This window comes from Arachis stenosperma, chromosome 4 (assembly GCF_014773155.1).
Source record: "Arachis stenosperma cultivar V10309 chromosome 4, arast.V10309.gnm1.PFL2, whole genome shotgun sequence".
Lineage (NCBI taxonomy): Eukaryota > Viridiplantae > Streptophyta > Magnoliopsida > Fabales > Fabaceae > Arachis > Arachis stenosperma.
Window position 1 is genome coordinate 61,819,113 of NC_080380.1, and position 11,307 is coordinate 61,830,419.

Consider the following 11,307-nt stretch of genomic DNA (forward strand, 5'->3'; position numbering starts at 1 on the left):
CACACTATGCTTTCAAAAATACCACTGTGTATTCCTTGAGATTGATTTATATGTCACAGGAAAGGAGAGCAGCCAGAGGGAAGGATATCATTGAAGAAGGAGTTTCTGAGAAAGAAGAACACCACAACATGAAGCCACAACTCATCACATTAATCAAGAAAAATTGTTCCTACGGCGGAAACCCAGTGGAAGATCCTGAACAGCATATATCTATTTTTCTAAGGATTTGTGGTGCTGTCCACCCCGATGGTGTAAATCATGACACCTTTAAGCTCTTGTTATTCCCCTTCTCACTAAGGGATGAAGCTGCACAATGGTTCGAAACCTTTCCCCAAGGAAGTATTACTAGTTGGGATGATTTGGTTACCACATTTCTGGCCAAATTCTCCTCATCCCAACAGACCATCAAGTTGAAAGAGGGAGAACATCCATTCTCACAAAGAGAAGAAGAATCACTCTTCATGGCATGGGAAAGATTCAAGAAAGCAACTGACAAAGTGGGTATTCGAGCTTTCTATGAAGGATTAACCCCAGAAACAAGAAAAGCAGTGGACTACTTCTCAGATGGCCTACTCAAAGCAACATCATTTGCCCAAGGAACTACAAATTTCAAGGACAAAGAAGTCAATAATCAACACTCGTCTGAACAACAAGAAAATGCAATTTTAAAAAAGGAATTAATGAATCTTGAAGGAGTGAAGGCAATCATGAATCAAAACAAGCATCTGCACGATCAAACTCAACAACAATTGGAGACAATATCCAGACAAATTGATTTTCTGCATTCGGCTACAGTGAAGGCACAATTTCCACCATGGAAGCCACATTCTTATCTAAGAATGAGGGAATCTCAACATCAAAAACAAAGGGACTTCAACTACAACAACCCTAATCTCCCAACCCTGCAAAAATACCACCATACCCACAACAATCAATACATACCACCACACTGCCCACCCTTCCAACCCCTAACACCCCACAACCAACCAATTTCACAAGACTCTCAGAGGATCACTAATCTGGAAATCTTAGTAGAAAGAATGATGAAACATCAAGAGATGATAAGCAAGAACCATGAGGACTTACTCGGAAGAATTGAGAGGCAAATGAAACAATTAGCTAAGAACTTCACAGAAGTGAGTGAGAAGATGGCTAAAGGAAAAGAATCACTCATCCAGGATGAATATCATAAGGCAAAGTCTCACTTAGGAGGACAAGGGGATAAGGAGAAAGAAGCACAGAATCCGAGCTGAACAAGTACAGAGGATGTCAAGCTAGTGACAATAAAAGAGCGCTTGTTGGGAGGCAACCCAACCAGAGGTAACCATCTTTTCATATCCAATTCAATAAAACTGTTAATTAGCTTTATCCAGATTGCAAGAAGCTAAGTTTGGTGTTGCACACCAAAATAATCTAAGGGAGAATGAAGAATTTTAAGTTTGGTGTTCCACCAAAATCCCATTATAACACACATTCTCACTGTATGCATAATATGGGCTTCAAGCATATTGGATGAATTAGTTAACTCTTTTGCTGTTTTCTAGTATTTAGCCTTATTACTTTTGAGAAAAAGAATTTCACACATGGTTAATGAAAACCTTTGGCAAGGTACTAAGTTTGGTGTTCCCACACCAAAGTAAGTTCGAAAAGCCACAAATAAATCATGCAGACTAACCATGGTTTCTAAGTGCTTGGGGAACAAGCAACTTCCAATGTCACTGCAGAATATCATACAAACTGTTAGAGACTTTTAGCATCATCAACCAAAGAGGTGAAAGATGAACATGAAAGTCAGCATTGATGATGATGAGAAGAAGGAAAGTAAGTGAACTCCAACAGGTTGTATTGTTAAGTGATTAATTTACATCAAATATTGCTGCAATTGAAAGTTGGATTGTATCCTTATTTGTCCTGCCTGTCTGCATAGTATAATTTTCTTTATATACCCCTGCCTGCCTGCATAGCATAGTCTTTCTTTATAATTCAATAAGCAACAGGCTTGATTATTCACAACATTCTTATCTTCAAAACTTGTTTGCACTCAATTTTCAAGAATGCATCACATGAAAGTTCCTTGAAATGAAGGATTGAGGAATTAAACAATTTTGAGGTAAACAAAAGATTAGGAGAAGTGGTGGTTCTAGTTGTGTGATTATGTATTGAGGTTGCATGCTTGTGAAAACTTGCATGGGAGCTCATAGGCAAGATATGAAGTTCAAAGAAGTATTGTGGAGATTCTCAAAAATCAATTGATCCGAGAAGCAGCAAGCAAAACAAAAAAAAAAGAAAAATACAAAAACAAAAAGAACATGACCCAAGGCTCTGAGCATCAATTACTAGGCAGAAAAAGAAAAAAAGAAACAAAAACTCAAGGAGTTGCTATCCTAGTAAATGCTTGTGGTTGAAGTGTGTCAAGGAAAGAGGCTTGAGCAAGTAAATCCTTAGGGGTGCTTTAACACCTAATACCTTAAAACCAACTGGTTTAGGAGTATTGATTGAAAACTTATTTAAAGAGCTGCCTTGAGACATGACACTTAGAGTCGAGGCCAAAGCACAGAAACTATAAGCTGCTTCAAGGTGATTACATATAAAGAGATCTCTATGATACCATTCGGATGAAAATCCTAAGACCTACGACTCCCAATATGTAAGGACTAGTGAGCACTGAAGCCCTTGCTTGAGCATATAATTTAGAGTTCACCCCACTGTTACTTAATCACTTCTCTTACTGTACTTTACAAGTATTCGTCAATCCATCTTAATCGAAAGAACCTTTGAGCATAATTCATTTCTTGCTTGGGGACAAGCAAGCCTTAAGTTTGGTGTTGTGATGACAAGTCATCTTAGCCTAGTTTCACTAGTCTTTTTCTTTTGTTTTCACTTGAATTATGCACTTTCTTGAGCCATAAGTAAGCCAATTGGGTAGATTTTCATGCTTCCTTTAATTTAATCAACCATATGTGAATTAATGCAATTTCATGAGGTTTTATGCTATAATTGTTGCATATTATGATAGATTGAACATCTCATGATTTTGAGCATAGCTTTGATGTGTTTGGTTGATTAATGATAGGTGAAGAAAGCTTGGAGAAAGGTTGAAGTAAGAAGGAATGGCTAGAAATAAGAGAGGACAATGAAACAAGTGAAATTGAACCAGGAAGCATAAAGTTGGACTTGAAGTTAGCCCCCTAACTTGGAGGCTAACGTGAGAATTGAAAAATTCACCCAGGGCTAGCCAACGTTTGCGCCAACGTTAGCCCCCTAACTTGGAGGCTAACGTTGGCATGAAAATTGTCATCCAGGGGCTACTCACGTTTGCGCCAACGTTAGCCCCCTAACTTGGAGGCTAACGTTGGCATGAAAATTCCTCCCTGGGCGCCCAACGTTTGCGCCAACGTTAGACCCCTAACTTGGAGGCTAACGTTGGCGCCACAAGCACACAAGGCAAGGCCAACGTTAGGGTCAAAGTTAGACCCCTAACGTTGGCACCAATGTGAGTAGCAGCAAAATGATGCTAGCTGATATGAAAAGTTAGCCTCAAAGTTAGACCCCTAACTTTGACTCAAACTTTTACTCCAACTTTGCAAAACTCAAATCCGGTTCAAATGGTTCACTTGGGTTTCTCTCCAAACTTCAAGAGCAATTAACCAAGGCCTCTTTCAACCCAATTCCACCAAGAGCAAGGGCCCAACTCAAGGCTTGAAGATCAATTGAAGAAAGTGTATAAATAGGCTAGAATTCAAGTTAGTCGGGGAGCTTCCCTTTTTAGTTTTCATAGAGTTTTTCTTTCCTGTTAAGCATTGGGAGCTCACTTTTACATTCTAGCATTGTTGTTTTAATTTCTTAGTTTGGGGGAAGGAAAATTCCATTCTCTCCTTCTTAGTTTATTGCTTTCAATTTCAAATTACAATTGTCTTGGATCTTGGGTTGGAGAATTGAAGGAATTCTGTTTCAATCTCACCTTGGATCTCTCTATTTATTTTCACTGCAATTAAATTTCCATTTCGGTTACTTGCTTCTTCATCTAATCTCTTTGCAATTTACAATTTCCTTGCAATTGTTCTTGTTGGATCTAGGAAGGCATTGAGATCTAGACTTGGTTTTCTAGTCTCTTGGGTCCTGAGATCTAAATTCCAACTTTACATTCTGTTTAATGCTTTCCATGCTCATTTACTTTTCTGTTCAAAATCCGGTGTGATCTAAATCATTCTTTACTTCTCTGCTTGTTGCAATTTTACTTTTCCTTGTTTAATTTCTGCAAATCCAACTCCCAATTCCCTTTACAATTCAAGCCATTTACATTTCCAGCACTTTAAGATTTTGCAATTTACATTTCTTGCAATCTAAGCTTCTGCCATTTAATTACTTGTTATCTAAGATTCAGCAATCTATTTCCTGTTCTCTTTATTTTCAATGCAATTTAAATTCTGCAAATCACCAATCAATCAACCAAATCTTGATTCGCTTGACTAATTCAACCACTAAACTAAAATTGCTCAATCCTTCAATCCCTATGGGATCGACCTCACTCCCGTGAGGTTTTATTACTTGATGCGACCCAGTGCACTTGCCGGTTAGATTTGTGTGTTTTGGGAGAAATTCATTTTTCCACCAAAATAACTCATCACTGACCCACTTGTGCCTCCAAGTTTCTAATGGAGGACCTTGTTTCAGTCTTGAAACTTTGAGTGGTTTTGATTAGATCAGAGACCATGGTTGCTAAGTCAGAGTGGCTCTGCTTAGAATCCTCTGTCTGTTGCTGAGAAGATGATGGAAACGGCTTGCCATTGCTAAACCTGTTTCTTCCACCATTATTGTTGTTGAAACCTTGTTGAGGTCTCTGTTGATCCTTCCATGAGAGATTTGGATGATTTCTCCATGGAGGATTAAGGTGTTTCCATAAGGTTCTCCCATGTAATTTACCTCTTCCATTGAAGGGTTCTCAAGATCATAAGCTTATTCTTCAGATGAAGCATCCTTAGTACTGCCTAGTGCAGCTTGCATTCCAGACAAACTTTGAGAAATCATATTGACTTGTTGAGTCAATATTTTGTTCTGAGCCAGTATGGCATTCAGAGTATCAATCTCAGGAACTCCTTTCTTTTGACTCGTCCCATTATTCACAAGATTCCTTTCAGAAGTGTACATGAATTGGTTATTTACAACCATTTCAATGAGCTCTTGAGCTTCTACAGACGTCTTCTTCAGATGAAGAGATCCTCCAGCAGAGCTGTCCAATGACATCTTGGACAGTTCAGACAGACCATCATAGAAGATACCTATGATGCTCCATTCAGAAAGCATGTTAGAGGGGCACTTTTTGATCAATTGTTTGTATCTTTTCCAAGCTTCATAGAGGGATTCACCTTCCTTCTGTCTGAAGGTTTGGACTTCCACTCTAAGCTTACTCAATTTTTGAGGTGGAAAGAACTTTGCCAAGAAGGCATTAACTAGCTTTTCCTAAGAGTTCAGGCTTTCTTTAGGTTGTGAGTCCAACCATATCCTAGCTCTGTCTCTTACAGCAAAAGGGAATAGCATAAGTCTGTAGACCTCAGGGTCAACCCCATTAGTCTTGATAGTGTCACAGATTTGCAAGAACTCAGCTAAAAACTGATGAGGATCTTCCAATGGAAGTCCATGGAACTTGCAATTCTGTTGCATTAGAGAAACTAATTGAGGCTTAAGCTCAAAGTTGTTTGCTCCAATGGCAGGGATAGAGATGCTTCTCCCATAGAAGTCGGGAGTAGGTGCAGTAAAGTCACCCAGCACCTTCCTTGCATTGTTGACATTATTGTTGTTTTCGGCTGCCATGGGTTCTTCTTCTTTGAAGATTTCTGTTAGGTCCTCTACAGAGAGTTGTGCTTTTGCTTCTCTTAGCTTTCGCTTCAAGGTCCTTTCAGGTTCAGGGTCAGCCTCAACAAGAATGCTTTTGTCTTTGCTCCTACTCATATGAAAGAGAAGAGAACAAGAAAATATGGAATCCTCTATGTCACATTATAGAGATTCCTTGAGGTGTCAGAGGAAAAGAAAAATAGAAGGAAGAGGTAGAAGAATTCGAACTTATCAAGAAAGATGGAGTTCGAATTGTGCATTGAGGAGGAGTGTTAGTCCATAAATAAAACGATGTGAGAAGAGGGGAAGAAATTTTTGAAAATTAAAGTGAATTAATTAAAAGAAATTTTGAAAAATAGTAATTGATTTTCGAAAACTAAGATTGGAAAAGAAGTTAAGTGATTTTTGAAAAAGATTTTGAAATTAGAAATCAAAAAGATATGATTAAAAACTATTTTGAAAAAGATGTGATTAAAAAGATATGATTGAAAAGATATAGTTTTAAAAAAAGATATGATTGAGAAGATATGATTTGAAAAACAATTTAAAAAGATTTGATTTTGAAAAATTGATGACCTGCCTAACAAGAAAGATATGATTCAGACATTAAACCTTTCTCAACAGAAAAGGCAACATACTTGAAATGTTGAATCAAATCATCAATTGTTAGTAAGTATTTTTGAATATGGAAAGAAATTGATTTTGAAAATATATGATTGAAAAGATATGATTTGAAAATGATTTGATTTTGAAAAATTTTGAAAACTTGAAAAAAATTTGAATTAAAAACAAAATCTTCCCTCTTGTGCCATCCTGGCGTTAAACACCCAGAATGTTATACATTCTGGCGTTTAACGCCCAAAACTCACCCCTTTTGGGCGTTAAACGCCCAGCCAAGCACCCTGGCTGGCGTTTAAACGCCAGTTTTCCTTCCTCACTGGGCGTTTTAAACGCCCAGCTTTTTCTGTGTAATTCCTCTGCTGTATGTTCTGAATCTTCAATTCTCTGTATTATAGACTTGAAAAGACACAAATTAAAAATTTTTTTTGGATTTTTAATAATGAGGAATAATCAAAATGAAACTAAGATCAAATAAACAATGCATGCAAGACACCAAACTTAGAAGTTTGTATACTACTGACACTAACAAGTTGAGAATGCATATGAGAAACAACAAAACACACAAGACAAGAGAATTTAAAGATCAGAGCAATAAAATCATCAAGAACATCTTGAAGATCAATGAAGACACATGAATGAATTCAAAAAAAAATTGCAAGAAGAATAGAAACATGCAGTTGACACCAAACTTAAAATGAGACACTAGACTCAACAAAAAACATACAATATTTTTGGTTTTTATGATTTTTTAATTTTTTTGGATTTTTTTTTGAAAATTAAGTGAAAAAGAAAATAAGGATATCAAAATTCTTAATGAGAATTCCAGGAATCATGCAATGTTAGTCTAAAGCTTTAGTCTAAAGAAATTAGACATGGCTAGCCAAGCTTCAGCAGGACATTACATTCAAGAGCTAAATTGATGAGAATCAATAAGCTTTGGTGATGATAAGAACATCACCTTGAAACACTAGAATTCATTCTTAAGAACTCTGAAGAAAAATACCTAATCTAAGCAACAAGATGAACCGTCAGTTGTCCAAACTCAAACAATCCCAGGCAACGGCGCCAAAAACTTGGTGTACAAAATTGTGATCATCAACGGCGCCATCAACATGGTACGCTCAATTGCAATTTCAACTCTTTATCACAACTTCGCACAACTAACTAGCAAGTGCACTGGGTCGTCCAAGTAATAAACCTTACGCGAGTAAGGGTCGATCCCACGGAGATTGTTGGTATGAAGCAAGCTATGGTCACCTTGTAAATCTCAATCAGGCAGATTCAAATGGTTATGGATGATATATGAATAAAACATAAAATAAAGATAGAGATACTTATGTAATTCATTGATGAGAATTTCAGATAAGCGTATGGAGATTCTTTGTCCCTTCCGTCTCTCTGCTTTCCTACTGTCTTCATCCAATCCTTCTTACTCCTTTCCATGGCAAGCTGTATGTTGGGCATCACCGTTGTCAGTGGCTACAGTCCCGTCCTCTCAGTGAAAATGTTCAACGCGCTCTGTCATAGCACGGCTAATCATCTGTCGGTTCTCAATCAGGTTGGAATAGAATCCAGTGATTCTTTTGCGTCTATCACTAACGCCCAGCCTTCAAGAGTTTGAAGCTCGTCACAGTCATTCAATCCTTGAATCCTACTCAGAATACCACAGACAAGGTTTAGACCTTCCGGATTCTCTTGAATGCCACCATCAATTCTAGCTTATACCACGAAGATTCTGATTAAGGAATCAAAGAGATAAACATTCAAGCCTTGTTTGCTTGTAGAACGGGAGTGGTTGTCAGGCACGCGTTCATAAGTGAGAATGATGATGAGCGTCACATAATTATCACATTCATCATGTTCTTGGGTGCGAATGAATATCTTAGAACAAGAATAAGCTGAATTAAATAGAAGAACAATAGTAATTGCATAAATACTCGAGGTACAGCAGAGCTCCACACCTTAATCTATGGTGTGTAGAAACTCCACCGTTGAAAATACATAAGAACAAGGTCTAGGCATGGCCGTGAGGCCAGCCTCCAAAACGTGATCAAAAGATTCAAAGATCTAAAAATGAAAATACAATAGCAAAAGGTCCTATTTGTAGAGAACTAGTAGCTTAGGGTTTACAAAGATGAGTAAATTACATAAAAATCCACTTCCGGGCCCACATGGTGTGTGCTTGGGCTGAGCATTGAAGCTTTCATATGTAGAGACTTTTCTTGGAGTTAAACGCCAGATTTTGTGCCAGTTTGGGCGTTTAACTCCCATTCTTGTGCCAGTTCCGGCGTTTAACGCTGGGCAGTCTTGAGCTGATTTGGAATGCCGGTTTGGGCCATCAAATCTCGGGCAAAGTATGGACTATTATATATTGCTGGAAAGCCCAGAATGTCTACTTTCCAACGCAATTGAGAGCGCGCCAATTGGGCTTCTGTAGCTCGAGAAAATATACTTCGAGTGCAGGGAAGTCAGAATCCAACAGCATCTGCAGTCCTTTTCAGCCTCTGAATCAGATTTTTGCTCAGGTCCCTCAATTTCAGCCAGAAAATACCTGAAATCACAGAAAAACACACAAACTCATAGCAAAGTCTAGAAAAGTGAATTTTAACTAAAAACTAATAAAAATATAATAAAAACTAACTAAAACATACTAAAAACATACTAAAAACAATGCCAAAAAGCGTATAAATTATCCGCTCATCAATGACGCGTCCGCGTCATGTGGGACGAACCCCTCCAACGCGTCCGTGTCACCCACGCAAACGCGTGCCTCAAAATCGACGTAAAGAGGGTGTATGGTCGAAAGTTGAGCTAGAATTGGCAATATGAATTTCAAACAGAGAGTTGCGTGACCGCGAGGCTGCCCTCGCGCTAATGGCACAAATCGCTACCCCACGTGGATGACGCGTCTGCGTCATTTCATTAAAGCGCTACCCGCGCGAACGCGTCACTCACGCGTCCGCGTCACCTACGCCGTACAGCTTATCTAAACCAGCCAAATATCTTATCTTTCCTTCCCCAAATCTAAATCTTTCCTTTCCCTTCTTATTTCTTTCTTCCTTCCTTTCTTTTTCTTTCTTTTTCTTTTATTTGGTGTTGGAAATTCATTTAGGTCATTATTTTCTATATTTTGCTTGTGAATTATTAAAGAATTGTTTGACAATTATATATTGCTTTTTATAGGGTGCTTGCATGTTCAATTTAACACTTTCAATAACTTATTTACCATGCATGCTATGTGTTTGTGAAAAAGCCCGTATGGCATTGTGCATTCTTAATTATTCTATCCTTCTACTCTAATGTCTGTTTTTCACAAAACCCTTTCCAATATTTTATTAATTAAATATGATTGTCAATAAAAACGTTATTGTTAGTTTCTCACGACTAATAATACATTATGGCTTTTTATGCTTGATTTATGCTACTCATGCCTTTGCCAGCATGCCAATAAACATCTTGCATCTAATTGCCTCAATTTATCATGCCCTGTTTCCATTGTTGTCCTAATTTTATGGAGTTGCGACCATGTGTTAACGACATTCTTCTTTACTTTGGCATGATTATCACTCGTACTACCCTCCTCTCTGCTCTATCCCTTTGACCTCATGCCCCTTTCTCTTTTCCCTTTTCAGGATGGCCACCAGGAAGGGTAAAGAGATAGACTCTACTAAGAGCACCAGCTGAGGAACTACAACTCCCGCCCACCTGCACATCTTCGCATGCACCGAGAACGGTGCAATCTTTAAGTGTGGGGAGGTCGATACCGATCTCCGTGGGTTAGTCACCTTCTTCTCAACTCCATTTTTTTTTCATTATTGCATTTGCATATCTGATTGCATGTTTGTTTGATTTTGTGCATACATTACCATTACTCGGTTAAAGTGATGAATTCTTTTTCAAGAAACTTTTTAGAGCATTTCACTAATTTGAATTAAAAACTTTTTGAAAAACTTGTCTGAAGAAATATTATTTTGGAACATGATTTAGAGCTCGAACACATAAAACCAGTGAGATTTTGAGCCTACTTGATTGGTTGCATTTTACCAACCAATATTTTATTTTTGGTGTGAGTTTTTCTCTCTAAAATTGTGATCTTTGTCTTGCTTAATTCTATATTTCCATTATTTGATGTAAGCATGCACTTATATGATTGAGGCCTTGTTTCACTGAGCTTACATACCCATATGGCCTTACCTTTTATTATCCTTTGCAAACCAATGTTGAGCCTATTTTACCCCTTGTTCTTTACTTTAGCTCATCACTAACTCTAAGCGGAAAACAATAATGTCCTTAATTTGAATCCTTGATTAGCTTAGACTAGTGAGAGTGCTCATGAATTAAGTGTGGGGAAAGTGGGTTTGGAAATGTTTGGTTTGGAAATTGAGTATGTTAGACTTGGTGCAAAAATGTGAAAAATATTAAGAACATGTTTATGCATTCAACACCTTAATCATATGCATTGAAAAAAAAAAGAGAGCAGAAAAATAAAAAGGGGACAAAATGCCCCAAAGTAAATGGCAATAGCAACGCATATGTACTGTACTCAAAACTTGGAATGCATAAATATGTAGTAAACGCAGTTAATGGGTAGTTATTGATTTTATATTACATGGATTGTCCTAAGTTAGGTGGAAAGTTTATATTAATTAAGGATTCAGATTTTAGTCCACTTGGCGAAATATAATCCTACCTTGACCATAACCCCATTACAACCCTTAAAAGACCTCTTAATTTGTGTATTGGTGTATTAAATTTTTTGTTGATTGTTAGATGAAAAGCAAGCTACAGAAAGCAAGATTAGTAGAGAATTGAGAGAATTGACCCTAGACACTTGAAAGTTAGAATGATATACAC

The 11,307-nt window shown here is 37.6% G+C and overlaps 1 non-coding gene across 1 annotated transcript; it reads left to right on the forward strand.

The window, feature by feature from the left end:
* Window positions 1-5,298: 5,298 nt before the first annotated feature.
* On the forward strand, window positions 5,299-5,406 carry LOC130978214 (small nucleolar RNA R71). The gene has a single exon (XR_009085870.1). It is a non-coding gene; the product is annotated as a small nucleolar RNA R71 (small nucleolar RNA).
* The last annotated feature ends 5,901 nt before the right edge of the window (window positions 5,407-11,307 follow it).